The sequence below is a fragment of the Eleginops maclovinus genome, chromosome 9 (genome assembly GCF_036324505.1).
Source record: "Eleginops maclovinus isolate JMC-PN-2008 ecotype Puerto Natales chromosome 9, JC_Emac_rtc_rv5, whole genome shotgun sequence".
Classification (NCBI taxonomy): Eukaryota; Metazoa; Chordata; class Actinopteri; order Perciformes; family Eleginopidae; genus Eleginops; species Eleginops maclovinus.
Genome location: NC_086357.1, coordinates 2424354 through 2441840, shown reverse-complemented (window position 1 = coordinate 2441840; position 17487 = coordinate 2424354).

Here is a 17487-nt window from a genome sequence, read left to right as displayed (position 1 = left end):
CTCTGGAGAGACACCTACTGTACACTCTCTGCTCCGTGTGGGACTTAGAGTCTCTGAATAATAGAAAGTGCATATTATTGATCTGTGACATTGAGCGGGAATCTTGTAGCAACTTAATTAATCAAAGTAAAGCAGTGTGCTAACAAGAGAGGGGACGCAGCACTCCAGACTGTTGCACATTCACTCCAGGTTTCTTTACTGCACATTATCCCATTAACAGATGCATCACAGACACTCTATGACATTATATCCCCTCTGTGATGAACATAAAACTTCCAGGGTTCTATTGTGCAATATGACACATAATTATGATTTATATGTGCACATTTAAATGATTATACAGTTATAATGTTTTTTTTAAATAATAATATAAATGCTGAATTAAAAGCATGATTTGTCCAGAAAGACAACCAAAACCTTCAATATAGAGTTTTTTTGTAACACTGCAACAATCAGTTTTATGTGAAAACCATAAGTAACACCTTAACATGTTACTTATGTCACTTTTTTTAATTGCTGCTCCTCATTTTTATGCCACGGATGTGAAAGTATTGTCTTTATTTTTAACTATTTGTGTGCTTTTCTTCTCTAAAGTTAATAAGTTAGCTTACTTGTTATTAATGCTTGCATTTTTTACCCGCTATAATTTTTTGCTGTAAATGTCCCTGCTGCAGGACTACTGAAGGAATTCTGATTCTGATTTACAATCACTGTAAATATCACATATTACGAAAATAAAGATAGAATTTCATAAATGATGATTAATATGATGAAAAATAAAAACTTTAAAAAGTGGATTGTATAAGCCGACATAAATTGCTCCTTGCGATACATCAAGAAGTGGAGAAAAGTTTCACACCTGACTGTCGCTGCGCTGCAGGCTGGCACTTTTTGGATTAAGCTGTAATTATTTAATTTTTATGCACTTCCCCTTTGGGGTATCATTAAAATTTCATCTTGGTCTTATCTTTTTTATCATAATCTTAAAATCTGTTTGAATATTGTAACCTGCTTTTCCCCTGATGCAGTAAACGGTCTATTTTATGCTCAATACCAGTCGTCCTAAATTATACAAATATAAGGTTAAAGCATGCCATTTCTTTCTTTTTAACACGTCTCACAGCAGACGTGTTTAAACATAACAATGATGGTCCATAATGAAGTTTGTTTTACGACCCTGCCCCAGAATATACAGTCAAGTATATGCATAGGCAGTAGAGACTTGAAAATGCAGACGGATACATTTTACTGCATCCCCCCCGTCCACAGTGTCATCCCCTTAAGCTGCCAACAGAGTGTAGGGGGGTGAATTCATGAGGGTCTTCTGTAATAGGCTGGCACACACACTGCACAGCCTGTGGAACCTTACAGGCTGCTCAGGCTGGTCTTGGCATTGCTTTTGGCAGCTATGTGGTTATGTGCTCAACACATTCTTTCTGAAAAAGGAAAGTTTTAACTAGCCGGTCTTACCGCTTCTTTATAAATGAGAAAGCCGCTGGCACAAATAGATCTACATGTTCATTTGGTATATTAAGAGAGACACACAGTTAAAGAGTGTTCATTACAATTGTAAATTTCTGCCCTGGGGCCCTTAGCCTGGCGTTAGATTACATGAGGTCTATGCTCACGGACAGCGCCTGGCATCTGATTGAGGGTCCAGTGCAGCTAATTAATTTCATTAGAAAGTGAAGTCATCTTCTAGCAGGAATTAATATTTGGAGCGTCATGTTGCTAATTTATTTCCAGATTTAATTAGCTCAGAGAAGAAATGTTGCTTGGGCAAGAGGACTTTTTAATTATCAGCTTGGATAAATTTGAAAATGTTGATGCCTTAGGGTTGAGTTAATTAAAACCTGCATTATTTTAACTTTAATTAGCTCCCATCTTTGTTTTTCCTCACCATATGGCCATGTCCTGTAGTCAAATTTAGTTAATTAAGCTAATTAAGCTAATCATTTTAATTACTCAAGACAATGTGATTGGATAGAGGATGACTACAAGTTTATAGCCAAGTACTTGTTTTTCATTAAGTTGAAGGGACAGAGTTATTTCTGATTGCAGTTGGCAAGCATAGCAGAGGAGCTGGAGAATGAGACAGCCTCTGAGATATTAAGGCTGAAGTCTAATTGCATTCCTTGATAGAAATGAATAAATAATAATAATCTTGTCACCAGCACAACTGTTTTAGAGGAGGAAAGCTTTACTAGGTCTTTAAGCTTTCTGCTCGTATGCTGATGTTGGCTGCTCGTCCTCCATCAGATTAAGTAATGTCTGCTCTTACTCATGCTTAAAGTGGTTCAATGTCAGAACACATGCTCTGCTCACTACCAGGAGACCCAATAAAAGATGATCTGCAGATAAAGTCATTGTTGGTTGAACATTTCTCCTTGTGTATAGGGGAGAACATGTGAAACCTTCACATGTGACTTGTGTCTTTTACCACAGCAGGATATGAAATTGAATTGTAATTGGCTAAAAGACCTGTGTCTGTGGCTGCTGTTGGGTTAGGATGTTGCCCTTCCCCTCCATGACCCTGCAGTGTGTGATGGCTGGGGCGGGGGTCTATGTGAGCTGATAGCAGCTGTGCGTCAGTCTGGACGCAAGCTGGGCCCATCCACGCCAGGCCTAGCTGACAGATGCAGGCTAAACCCAATAATGAAATAATTCTGGGAGACATCATGTCCGTGGTTTCCATCATTGTTAAAAGATTTTGGTACCCCCACTTAGGTAATTTGTTTCCCTGTATAATCCTATTGCTCACTATTAAATTAAACCAACTGGTCATTTCAGTTTGGAGCCTATAAATACACTGGTTGCTATGAGCATGGGCAGTATGTGGGACGTCTCATCTGATTAGAGGGGAAGCACTTAATAATTTCAACTGAAAAAGGTGACCTTCAGTGTCAGGTGACCTCAGTGGTCTGCCACACATATGGCCCGGCAATATTACTAATGTCTGTTCCCCATGTATTTTGTTTACAATCCGGATCCAGGACCACTCTGCACAAATTGTTTTGGACAAATGTTGATGTGTGGCGAGACAGTGGAGTGTACTCTGCTGGGGCTGTTTACATGGTCGGGAGCGGTGACGTCATCCAACACGTTCCTGTTCCCAACTCGTCACATACGGACACTTGGACAGGACCCCAGGGCCACTTATTTACGCACTGGTTAACCCTACTCGCAAACTGTAACGTCTCACTACAGTATAAATACGGGATTAGCATTGTGTTTTCAAACAAAACCATTTAATTAGGTGTACATAAAATTAGGGTTAGAGTTAAAAGATGTATGTTCTGTATGTATAATCTATGTTAAGAAGTCAATCTTAACGTATTTTTTCACCCAGGAAAAGAACAGCGGTCCCCTTGAAGAAAGTCATGTGTTTTTTGACCCATCCATCCCCCTAGGTCAATTTTCTTATCAAATATAAAAGTAATATAACCTGATTTATTTCCATTACTTTTGGATAAGCTTTGCATCAAATGCAAAGCAAATAAAAACAAGAGAAAATAAATAACAATAAGATGTTTTTGTTACCTGAGTGTGTCTAACAAACCAATATATTTCATATTAGAAATGTAGTAACATTAGTAGTTTACAATTGCTACTTAACTTAATACATTAATCAAATAGACTGTATTTGTGTTTATTTTAATAAATCAGGTGTCCACCTACTGCATTGAAAATAACTGTATTTCAAATAAAGATGAATTAAAGTAGCCTAAAAATAGATGTTAACAAAATTCATTCAGTATGTCTACCTATTATATATCCATCTTTATTTAAAAATATATTGTAATCCTGCTAGCATTCTGTATTTATTTTTCTAAACAGTAATCTGATTGCTTATTTTTTTTATATAATTGTAATGAACCAAGTTTCCATTTTTTTCCCCCGATATCAAATACTCCGTTACTCCCCCAGTCTGGATATGTTCTCATTTAAGTTAGTTGAGAGCAGGTGTTATTCAGATGCCAGGGGGTTCTGTGTGTCCATTTCAAACAGAAAGGGGGGTGACCAAGCATCGGTATTTGAAGACCTGGGAATGAGACCGGCCTCGAACAATGGATGCACTGGTCAAGAGAGATGATAGGGCCCTCTCTGCTTTCATCACAGTGAGGCTGGTTACTCATCAGTGTGTGCTCATGTTTTGGCCAGTTCCACCACAGACTAGCCCCCAGCCTTCTCATAGCTGCAGTGTAACTTAGAATGCAATGTGAGAGGGGAATTATTCACCATGTCCCCACCGGGTATTCTTCCACTTTAGTAATGTTTCTGTCACCACCTGTGTGTTGTAAATGGTCCTGTCTCTCACTGCAGCTGCCCACCTGATCTGCCCATAGTAAGATACTCATTACACCTCTGGACTTCTGGCCCTACACAAGACCCCAGGAACCTTATCTGTATGCACTAAGTGTAAAGAGGTCATGAGCTGAGTTTGTGGTGTACTAATGTTTAGTCTGGTAATTAGAAACCTGTCACTTGAAGAAGAAAAATGCTGCCCTCAATTTGGTCAAACCTTGTTCGTGCAAAGAGTGTACATGAACGGCCAACTTCATAAATGGTCATTTTCTAAATTCTCAAAATTAGATCATGAAAAGGTATCTATTGTGATTTTAGTCATTTAGAGTTTTTATTTTATTTTATGTGAGAACAATATTGATACTCCCAGGAAACATCTTTTACCTCTGTCATTTCCTGCATTACAATACTGAGATTGACAATTTAGAAAGCTAACGCGCTAATGAGCTTCCTTCTAGGCGTCAACATGCCATTGCCTAGCAGCTGTGTGTTCACGACGAAGAGGCAATCATATCATTTGGACTTCTTTCTGTCATAGCCAAGAGATCATTTTATCTGAAGGCGGCAAAAGTCCAGGATTGTCCATCAGTTAGGTTAAATGTCTTGCATTGTTATTTAACTGGCCATGGCTAGCTTCAACGCTAAAATGCTAACCTGATTCTATGTTAAGAGGGTTAAAGTTTTATCATGTAGAGACTAATCACTGAAACAGGTAAATTGGCGATTTTGGCCCTGATGCAGTCTGAAAAGGTTGGCATTTTCCATTGTTAGCAATATTTGCCATTTCTAACCAGGGAGCTAACTGGCTAACTTGTTGCCACTTCCGCAGCCACCCTTAGCCATGAAACCAATTCAGAATATACAGTATTTCTCCTTCCATTGTTGTTTTGCGGTCATTATAGAGCATAGAAAACTTTGCTTTTACAAAAAATGTAAAGCCTTAGGTATTGTTGATTGATTTTGCCACATTTAATATGGTTGTGCTTTTTATTTTATTTTAAGGAGCCATTCGGTTCAAATATGGAAATGTATGCACCTGAAAGGTTGATTATGACATTCAAATGTTAAAACAGCTAGTGGAAGGTTTCTTTACCAGCTTAATTCCATTATTCTGGTCTGAGCATCTTAAAGAAGCAGATTCATTTGGGCCCGGTTTGGCCCAGTGTCCAATATAAGCCTCTCAACCAGCCAAGGAGAGCTCTGCGAGAAGCAGCTTAATAGATTTAGATGAAAGGAGGAAGTCATGGAGGCCTCAACCAGCAGAGAGTGAGAGCATCTGCTCAAAGGCCACCTCCCCACGCCCGGATCACTATCTCCAGAAGAACTCCGGCATGGAGCCTCCATCTACGCAGCTCCACAATAATTTCAGTGCCCCCGCCACACGCAGGCTAATTAAGGCCATGCATTTATTTATGACTGAGCTCATTAAACAGCGAAAAAGATGGTCGCCGCTCTGAAAACACATTAGTCCCTGAGGAAACTGCCTGTGAAGTCGCTCTCCTCGGGCTCTTTCAGGTCACAGATTCTGAATCTATGTGACATATGAAGAAACAGGGAGCTGTAATGCCTTAACAACAAAAACCTTCAGTTCTGAGGCGACAGAGATATGGTTCAGGACATTCTTCAGGGTATATTTGAAACAGCTTGAACTGGTCCCATAATTACATGTATAGGTCATTGACCGGGGGATGGGATCATTTCAGGTGTTGTGATTTGCATTTCTGTCTGCAGGGATTTCTGTTGTTCTTTACATTCATGATGTACTTCCTTTAATATAATATGACAGGTGCAGCCAAAAGCCAATGGCACTTTGGGAATAAATAGCAGTTATTAAAGGACATAATTCAACTTTGATGAACACCCTCACCCTCCTCACCCTCTTTTTTATATTAATATGCTTTTTAAGTAAATTTAAGACGAAGGCAGTGCAGCGACTGAATCAAAGACAGCAGATATCCCTCAGGTATATTCTGTCTCTGAAGGGCTTGTCATTCTCACTCTCTCTTTGCATGTGTGTGTGTGTGTGTGTGTGTGTGTGTGTGTGTGTGTGTGTGTGTGTGTGTGTGTGTGTGTGTGTGTGTGTGTGTGTGTGTGTGTGTGTGTGTGTGTGTGTGTGTGTGTGTGTGTGTGTAAAGGGCATAGACAGAGAGATCCCAGGCAGATCCTCCTCCCTTCCTTGTAATTGCAAAGATAATGCCAAATCACACAGTCCTTTGCAGAGACAACTGGCAACTTGATTTAGTGCTCTTTAATGGCTCCAACTTTGCAGACTGAGAAATTCCTTGTGTAACTTTGAGCTGCCCGTCTGGACTGGAAGCTGAAAGAGAATGTGTTTTGTTCTTTCCTATATAAAACACTTGTGTTCCATCAGATTGTCCCATGACTTTCTATGTATTATTATATTTGCAGAGTCATAACAAAAACACTGAGAGTTGTTTGCTTGATTCAAATTGAACTTTTGAGTTTGCGGTCACAACATGGTGTACGATATGCCTGGCATTCGAGCGGTTAGGTTGTGAGAACACGGCAGTGGCAATGTTAATGTTTCCATCGGCGCCTAGAAGCCACCAAGGCTAGCAATATGGTAGGCTAACAAGCAGGTAAGGTACTGCAGGAAATGCATAGGCACAATGATACAGGAAAGAGATGAAGCCTTTGGGAATGAACACTTTCCACAGACATACAAAACTACGATAGGGTTCACTCATCTCAAAGTTTATTCTTTGTTTTAATAGATTTTCGGAGGGATTCCGGAACCAGGTTCTGAGGTTAACACAAGCTTAGATTGACATGTTATTTTTCAACACTCAAAAAAAAAAGATTTACTTACGATGGGGTTAACTTGACCAGCGGAAACTTTTCTATATAAAATCCCCTCTGGCCCCCCCTGCCCTTTATCAGCTGTATCTTATCAAGGAAAGAACAGCCTAAATGTTGAAAGTTAAACCACGTTAACTTGCAGAAAACTGGGAAATAGAAGTGATGTTGAGGTCATGTGACTTATAGGTTGTTTGTTTATAGCCATCCACCTGCCAGCTTGACCCCCTTCCTACCCACCTAGTTAAATCATGTCTACCTTCTCTCTCTCCTTTAATTACCGGCATAATTCAATCCTCCCTTACCTCTGGTCTGGTCTCCTCATCCCTCAAAACAGGTGCAATAACCCCTATTCTCAAGAAACCTGGTGCAGACGCCAACAACTTGAATTATTTCAGCCCAATCTCTAATTTACTGTTTCTTTCCAAGATACACGAAAAAACAGTTGCAGCCCAGGTCCACACTCATCTGAACAACAATAATCTTTTTGAAGAATTTCAGTCTGGTTTCCTGTCCTCGCACAGAGACGGCCGTGGTTAAAATCACAAACGATCTACTGGTACTGGCAGCTGACTCTGGGCTCATATCCATACTCATCCTCCTTGATCTGACTGCAGCCTTTGACACCATCTCACATCACATCCTCCTTGACAGATTGTCTTCCATTGGTATCACTGGCACATCCTTCACCTGGTTCAGATCTTTCCTTTCCGGCCGTATTCACTTTGTCCAACTCAAACACTTCAAATCACAGTCCCATCCAGTCTGCACTGGTGTTCCTCAGGGTTCGGTCTTGGGCCCCCTCCTATTTATCATCTACCTCCTACCTCTCGGCCATATCTTCAGAAAATACAATATCCAATTTCACTGTTATGCAATGACACCCAGCTCTATTTTTCCACCAAACCCACTTCCCCTCTCCCCCCCACTACCCTGTCCAACTGCTTACTGGAAATCAAATCCTGGTTCTCATCCAACTTTCTCAAACTAAACAGTGATAAAACCCAGGTTCTTTTAGTTGGCTCCAAGTCCACTCTGGCCAAAACTGATCAATTCTACCTTACCATTGACAACTCCACAGTCCCACCCTCCCCCCAAGTTAAGAGTATGGGTGTCATCCTCGACAGCACCCTATCTTTTGAAGCTCACATAAGCAACATAACTCGATCTGCCTACTTCCACCTCCGCAATATAAACTGTCTCCACCCATCACTCACACCCAACAGCACCACCCTTCTCATCCACGCCCTTGTTACGTCCCATATTGATTATTGCAACTCCATCCTCTCTGGTCTTCCTCCAAAATCTCTGCGTAAGCTCCAACTGGTCCAAAACTCAGCAGCCCGTATCATCACCCGAACTCCTTCCACGGATCATATCACTCCAGTTCTTCAACAACTCCATTGGCTCCCCTTTAAATACCGCATCGACTTTAAAATGTTTCTCCTCACCTTCAAGGCCCTTCACACTCTTGCACCTCCATATCTCTCTGAACTCCTTCACACCTACACTCCCTCTCGTGCTCTCCGATCCCCCTCTGTCTTCCAACTCACTGTACCTTCTGCCCGCTTGACCACCATGGGGTCAAGAGCCTTCAGCCACTCTGCCGCCAGTCTCTGGAACTCTCTCCCACAAGAAATCCGCAATATGGACTCACTCTCCACCTTCAAATCCTGCCTGAAAACCCACCTTTTTAAACTTGCCTACTCTGAAGCCATAATTACTATACACTGATTTTTAGTTTTTAAGTTTTTGTTTTTTTAAGTCTCGAATTACTGTTGACCTTCTTTGTTGATTGTTTTTAATAATGCTCTGTAAGGTATCCTTGAGAGCTTTGAAAGGCGCCCTTAAATAAAATGAATTATTATTATTATTTATAGCCTAAAATTAGCGACTGCTTTTGGTCTTCAAAAAGTTTTAAAAAAAACGTCTCTCCAGTATTACAAAATCCTAGAAGGGAACCAAGCAGGACTTGTTATTCTCATTTTCAGGTCCATATTAATATTTTGTGCCTCTACTGTAAAAAAAAAAAAATGTCAACCTCTTTCTGAAACCAGAGCCCAGTCTGCTCTGATTGGTTAGCTGGCCCACTCCGTTTTGATTGCTCAACCGTTTAGAGATGTCCCCCCCTTAGCCTATCACATACAATGTGTTAGAACACCAGCCAATCGAAAGAGACTGAAGTGATGTCGTCATAATAATAATAATAATAATTCATTGCATTTATTTAGCGCCTTTCCAGGTGCTCAAAGTGCTTTACATGAGATAATACACATATTAGAAATGTAACACATTAATACTGTGGACAATACCCACAGTATTGACTGCTGGCAGGCGGGGTTAAAGTGTCTTTATTCTAGAAGCCATAATTGCGGACGATCTTGGTAAATTGAGCTAATTTGGCTCTACACACCAAACACTTTACATAACAATAACAATGATACATCCGTGGAGATAACAAGTAATGATCTTTAACATGTTCGAAAATCAAATCATGAAGGGCCTTGAAATGTTCATCCCTACGTATTCCCTGATTCTCAGTATTTGAGCAAAACGATGTTTTGAGTTCATCAGTGGCTGTGTTTGCCTCGCTGCACCACAGAGAGGCTCAAATTGATCCACAAATTACTGCTTAGCGCTTCATTCTAGCACGGCTGAAAAACAACAGCATTTGGTGACCTTTTGGTGTTCTTATGAGGGATTTAACCCCCTGCTTAGATCTGCACCACGCTGGTGGCTCCAGCAGACAGGAATACGACGCGCTGCAACTCAGATGGGACTCTCTCACAGGCATGGAGGCCAATGACATCACACATCCAGGTCCCCTGATCCACCGGACAGTGTGGGACTCCGGGTCCGACGATGTTTTGGGCCCATCGTATGGACTCACACATTGTGTGTAGGAGCCTAATTGTGTGTGTTTGTGTGTGTGTGAGACAGAAGGGGAGGGCTGGGGTAGGTGAACTCTCCACTCTCAGTAGAAGGACTCTGTAAGATGCTTTCAACAGCAGACAAACTGGTTCTGCACTTACTGTGAGAGGAAGCTCTGAGTGTTTAGAGTACTCAGCCCACTTAATGCATTATTATTGTTACTGCATTCTTGAGGAGAATGGGGAAAATGGAACAAGGAATTCTTTTCAGGAGTCAGACCAGTTAAAGGGGAGAAGATGTGTGTGTGCGAGGATGCATGTGTGTGTATGTTAGTGTGTGTGTGTGTGTGTGTGTGTGTGTGTGTGTGTGTGTGTGTGTGTGTGTGTGTGTGTGTGTGTGTGTGTGTGTGTGTGTGTGTGTGTGTGTGTGTGTGTGTGTGTGTGTGTGTGCGGCGGGTTGAACATAAGTGTAGAATATCTCTTTCCTTTAGTATTTATGCTCATTTTTTCAACAGAGTCTCATAAAAGCTGTAAGGGCCCAGATGTCATGTTTGTAATATTCACAAGTGAAATAAACATGTGAATGAAGAAGAGGCTCCCCTTCCCTTTGTCTATTTATTTATTCAGTGAAGAGAAGAAGCAGCTACTTTTTGATTAAAAATGATTAATTGTCCTTATCTCATAAAAGTTGTTGCTGTGTCATTATTCTGTTCTCTTAAAGAAGCTGATATTTACTTTTCTTTCCTGCTTCAAAAGATTATTTTGGGATGTTTCTTTCTAGAAACAGCCGTGCCTGTTAACAAATTCCACTTAGACTAAATGTGGCTTTAAGGAGATAGTCCTGAGGGCAGGAGGGGCTTTGATTCTCTCCTTGCATTACGAGTGCATTTCCACTGCGACGGACCTCTGAGCGTAAAGTCAGCCTCTTTTCGTCAGAAGGTGAACCTTTTAACAGTAAAAAGCAGAGCGTTAGCAGGGCTCCTTGCACCACAGTTTGCAGCATACATAATGGAGAGGATAGAGTTACCTGCTACTTTAGGCCAAACATGACTGCCAATAATTGCCTGACCAATATTTGCATGTCCCTCACTGTGTTATTGAACACCCTGCTAAGTGACTGAGCACCCGGCCCAGGCACTATTTTAAGTTGTTTGCTGATTCCACGCTGGGCTGAAACAAGACAATTATGAAGCACATTTCACACCGTGATGGTGTTTGAAGGGGCTTCAGGTTTCATTGAAAGCTTGGATTGTGGCCTACTGAGTACCTTGCTCATGTAGCATCCTCTACAGACGATTGACCACTGACCTCGCTGAAAAATAACATCAAATATATCCTTTATTGTTTGATATGTTAGAAGAACAAGTCAGCCATTTACCATGAACAGTGAAAAGGAAGCGTACCTCCTAGCTCAAGGCCAGGCAGTATTAAATACCTTTCTATCATAAATGTTGTGACCTCTAATCATGTTAATCTGGTAAAACTGGAGCCCGGTGATGAGATTCAGCACTTGCCCAAGTTAAGTCAGAATCTGATAAATGGTTTATGAGATACAAATGAACAAAGGAACAGACAAAACCCCTTGGACCTAATCAGTGTAATTACAGAAATGCTGGAGCACAGCGTGAGATGCATCACTTTCACAGGTTTTGGCAAAATCTGAACAAGACTAGCCAAGGAACCAGATGGACGGATGAGCGAATGGTGGAACAAATAAGGAAATGTTTGCTAATGGTATGGAGGAAATTCTATTTAAGAAATGCAGGAAATGGCCAACACAGCGTGTGTTTATTATAGAAGCATTTCAGAAAACATTAGATAAGAGTTAACCCTGGAAGGCTGCAGCACTAAGAAAATGTAAGTAGTATGTCAGTACACAGCTAGGTTGGCTTCCTGCTTTAGCTATAGCTGTTAGCATAATAAACGGGTTGAACGGCGCCAAAAACCTATTGTCTTATTCCCTTCTACTTCTGTGTGATGGAGTTCCACATCTTCTTTTCACTAGTGGAAGAGTGGGCGGAGCTTGTTTGGAACAACGTGATGTCACAGCGGATCCGTGTAGCCAAGCCACTGTCAATCAAATCCGATGGGCTACATTCACACAGTCCTGACACAGGGTTTATGTTCGACTGATAAACTTTAGTCAATAACAACTAAACATATTTCCTTCCAAACTTTAATTTAGACTATTGTATATTTTAATATTTATGTTGCTGGATAATAATTACAATTTATAAAAGATTGGTTTAATGGTTTGGTACACAGTTTTTCTTCCGTTGTTCTTTCCTAAACAATATTTCATTTCAGATGGATCCTTTTATAATCAGAAGACAAACTATAGATATGCATATAAACTATTTTCTAACCATATTATTCAAGTTCGTAAAGTTAGTGCCACTGAGTTACCTGTATGCCGACCAACTCTTGAAATGTCATATAAACATTTGAAAGTCATGGTGAGAAGACTTTTGGCTTTAGACACGTTTTTTTTAACCACCGCAAGGTCACAACTGGTTATGTTTTTGGTCCAGTTTATTTTTATTGAGGACAAAAGAATAACAAAAATGACCAGCTTTTACAATACTCTGAATTCACTTCTTAGCCCAGCATTAATTTGTAATTTCTTACAAATGTTATTCCTTTGTGAGTGAGAAATTATCCAAATGTGTGCATGTTTTTGATGGAGTATCACAGTTGCATGGCTGTAGTGTCGTTGTATAGTATGGTGTGTGCTCTGATCACATTCATGTTGTTTTATGTAATTCATAGTGTCCAGCATTTCTGATTTATAATTATACTATTTTGGAAAATGATAACCTCCACCAAGGAGGTCATATTTTCAGTTTGACTGTTTCTCAGAAGGATTAGATAAAAACTACTGCTCTAACTTTCCTGACACTTGAAAAGGTAAAGCCAAGGAAGCAGTCATTATATACATTTGGAGCGGATCAAAATAATAAAGAGTACTCTCTTTTGCATGCGAGACAGGGCTTTAAATATCTTCTAGAGTTCCTTTCTAGTTTGGAATATTATTTGCTTATTCATATTTTTCTATCACATTTGTGCCGACTGCTGTTCCACTATGAGATGTTTGTGAAGAGTTATCAAAACGAATTGGGCTTATGATCAAATGCATTGATATATGATATAACTTCATATTTGGTGTTACGTCACTACAGAAATGTGTTTTTCACAAAAACAAAGCATGTCATAAATGCCTTTTCTGTGTCCACTAAATAAAATCTATAAAATGCGTTGACAAAACGATGATTGTAAAGTATCTGGAGAGTGTTATGTTTATATTTCTGATACAGTAAAATGAGAGTTTTTCAGATCTCCGAAAAAAAAACACCTAGGGTTTGCTCTCGAACAAATGAAAAGCATGCAGCAGAATGAAGACATAAACTAATTATAAATAAATACAAGGTGACTAATCATAAGTAATCCAGCGGTGGAGCCTCTGCAGACTCCCCAGTGAGAGCAGGAAGGAGCTGCAGTGATTTCCCTCAGGCAGACATGCCATTTAAGTGTGCTCCATTGTTGTGGGTGAGATCCATTAGACCTCACTCCGGTTTGCCACATCAAAGCAACTTCTCACATATGGATGATGTGTAAATAGAGTTTAAGAAAAAATCATTTCAGTGAGTCCGGAAGTGACCTATTTGACTTGTTCAATACGTTGAAAAGGGAGAAAATGTGTGTTTCATCTTGCGTAAATTCATGAGTGTGTGTTAATGTGTGCCTGGATGTGTGTGTGTAAACAGCTTAATGGAACCAAGCGGATTTCATAATGGAAAAGGCCGACCGCAACGCAGCACGAAAGTGTTGTTATGATGTGGATTACACTTAACAGCAAAATCAAATCCAAAATCAACTTAAAGGATAATTCATTAAAAAAGAAAATCTGATACTCAGAGGCTTCTTTGGCCTGGGAGTCGTTTAATAAGCAGGAGAAAGCAGAATGCATGGTCATCGACTCCCCACCATCGGCATGGACGGTAATATGTTCTATAATTCATACTGAAATCATCCTGAAAGTCCCTAAATCAAATGAGCAGTCAAGCCAAATGAGGATAACGTTTTTGAAGCATTTCACAGTCATCTAAGTATTAATGCTGATATTCAGAGCTATTCCCCAAAATCATGTTTAGAGTGGTTCATAGAACTACAGCCAAAGCGCCATTTAAATGTCACGTGAAAAAGTCGAATCATCCCTCCAGATAGTTTGATTTTATGCTGATCTGAACTGATGCTTTTGTGCATTTGCAAAACGATTCAGCTACAAGAGACATGTTCCAATGTAGGCAGTGTGTGGCTGTGGAGGTCATTATAGCTTTAGTTAAAGGTCTCCTATTATGCTATATTTGAACAATATCATGCTATGCTCAAAATACCACACAGATCCCCCTTTGTAGCATGCCTCATCCCCCTGTATTTCAGCCCTGTCCCTTAAGTGCTGATTCTGTGACTGTCGCTTTAAATTTGAGCTGACCTGAGGCCGGCCACGCCCCTTTGCATTGTCATGCAGCTCTTTCTCCTCTGTGAAAAGACTTTTCTGCCGCGAGAAAACTGAACGCTGCCTTGATTAGACGCCATATTATGTTCCTAACCACATCCAGCATTATTTCTGAAACAGTATGGAGCTAAAACGGTTCTCTGTCGCGGGTTTACCACAAGGACAGGACCTTTATATTACACACAGTCTCTCCAGTACAGCGTTAGCGCTGAGTATCGCGATACTTGCTAATATTGTCTGCTGGCAGACAATATTACATCCAAAACAGGGGACTCCGCTCGCGACTGTAGAGAGCCTAAGTCCCTCCCTTTCTGGTGGACCACCATTGGACCTTATTTCGGAAAAAAATGTCTTGTAGTCAATGACGAGAGAGAAATTATTTTTTGATTCCGTTTAAATTGTGCCATGAATTACAAATATGATGTTTGTCAATCTTAAGAAATAACTTCCAAGTCAAGAAAGTCACAGTTTGTCGTAAAGGTTTTGAAAGATAAGACCATGAAAATACGCAACTAGAAATAAATCCAAGAGTCGCATAAGTGATGTCTACATAGATATGAAGATCACTTTAACAAGATGCCTGTGTGCTTTGTACCAAGTTGTATACCAGCAATGGGTCTTGCTCGTTCTTTCGCTTTTGTTGTTGGTGACGTAATATTGTTACGCTAAACTTATTTTTCTTGACTTGCAAAATGATCTTTTAAATTGACAAACATTATATGTGTAATTCATGGCACAATTCAGACAGGATCAAAAAATAATTTCTCTCGCCATTGCCTACCATACATATTATTTCCGAAATAAGGTCCCACGGGTCGGAAGTAGAAGCGCAGGACTTACCAACCGGGGACACATATTTATGTATAAAAGACAGCAAAAAAAAAGAAGCATTTTTGCATACTAGGGGACCTTTACATTTGATTAATTAAAACTGTAGTTGTTTTTTTAAAAGTTTTTTTACGTTAGTACCAGTGTTTGCTTAGCTCGGCTTTTTGCACACCTTGCCTCTTCATCTGTAACTGTGAGTCAGGCCAGGTGTTGCCTTGGACTCACATCTGACTATTAACAGTCATATTTAATCAGTTCCAGCGTCAGTCTTTTATCATCTAAAAATATCTCTACAGTAAGGAGAATCCTGTCCAAACATGATCTCTAAAAATGGAGCCAGGCAGTGAGAGAGCTCTTAGGCAACCTGAATGAACCTTCTACGTAGAGGTGGAGAAGTACTCAGATCTTGTACTTGAGTAAAAGTAGAAGTACTCAGATCTTGTACTTGAGTAAAAGTAGAAGTACTCAGATCTTGTACTTGAGTAAACGTAGAAGTACTCAGATCTTGTACTTGAGTAAAAGTAGAAGTACTCAGATCTTGTACTTGAGTAAAAGTAGAAGTACTCAGATCTTGTACTTGAGTAAAGTAGAAGTACCAGAGTGTAGGAATACTCTGTCACAGTAAAGGTATTCTAAATGTTCCTCCAGTGAAAGTAGAAAGTATTCTCCTCTAAATGTACTTAAAGTAGCGACAGTAAAAGTAGTCATTGTTTGATTGGTCCATTTCAGAATAATATCTCTGATATGTTTTATAATTATTGATCATTAAAGTGTTCTCAGAGCTGGTAAAGGTGCAGCTAGTTTGAATGGCTTTGTATACTGCAGGGTAGCTGCTGGATTTACTGCAGGTGAACTAAAGTCTGATTTAAGGGCTGATTATATTTACCATCATTAATCCAGATCTGTAAAGTAATTTAAGGGATTAAATACATGTAGTGGAGAACAAAGTACACCATTTACCTCTGAACTGTAGTGCAGTAGAAGAACAAAGTAGCATCAAATGGAAACTTGAGTAAAGTACAAGTACCTAAATATTGACCTTAAGTACAGTAGTTGAGTAAATAAACTACTCACTGAACAACTCTGCTCCTACAACAGAGGGCTCGTCTCTGTTCTACTTTTCTTTGAACTTCTAATTTTAGTGTTAAGATGTATTAATGAGTAGGCAGACTGAAGGCAGGAAAGTCTCAGGTGTTCCTGACCACTCTAACCATGGCTCTGCTGAATCATGTGTCTCAGCAGGCCAGGGCAGAAGCCTTGTTTCCATAAACTTATTTTTATGCGCATTCTGAATAATCTGAGTTAAGTTTTGAGTGTATGCTGGCTTGAGGTGGTTTCTTGCTTTGTTGAAAGGAAGTTGGGCTACGTTCCAAAAACGCATACTGTTCTACTTTTAGTATGTACTGCAGCTGCCCTCACAAAGCACAGACTGTTGCATGACACACACTATCGCTTATATATGTAAAGGATTGTGGGTTTGAATGCCAGCATTCATGCAATATGCGACAGGATGCAGTGGTACACCCTGGCATTTTTGGCAAAGTGCATTTAATATAGTATGTATAGGTTAATGCAGGGTGTGTTCCAATACTGATACTATTAAGTATGCCAGAACAACGTTCAGTATCACTGTGACCTGTCAGATAGAATCAGGACCGACTGTTGACCTAATCGCTGCTATTTCGGCAAAACGTGAAGATTTCATAAGCTTTAGATCCACAGTCATTCCTAACACAACTAAAGCCTCCTCCAACAAAAGCACAACTCATGTTCTGACATAAAGAATATACCATATGACGAGTTATTCCTAGAGATGGTATTATATGCATTCATCACCATGAGTGATTCTGGAGGGGGGGGAAATTGTAACATTAATGAAACAAATTCTGTTACTACAAATATCAACACAAATTAAATAAAAATAAAAAGTTTGGCGGCATAATTATTTTGTTGTTTCCTGAGATGTGCCGTGTGTCATCCCCTCTATCCCTCTATCCCCTTTTAACAATGTAAATAAAGGCACTGGCTGCCCGGAAATTATTTTAAAAAAAAACTTTAGTGTCATGTGCGTTTCAGGAGGACCAATAGCGCTACACCAAAGACTGTGCTATAACTTCAGCAAAAATAACTGAAAATAAACAACTTAACTGA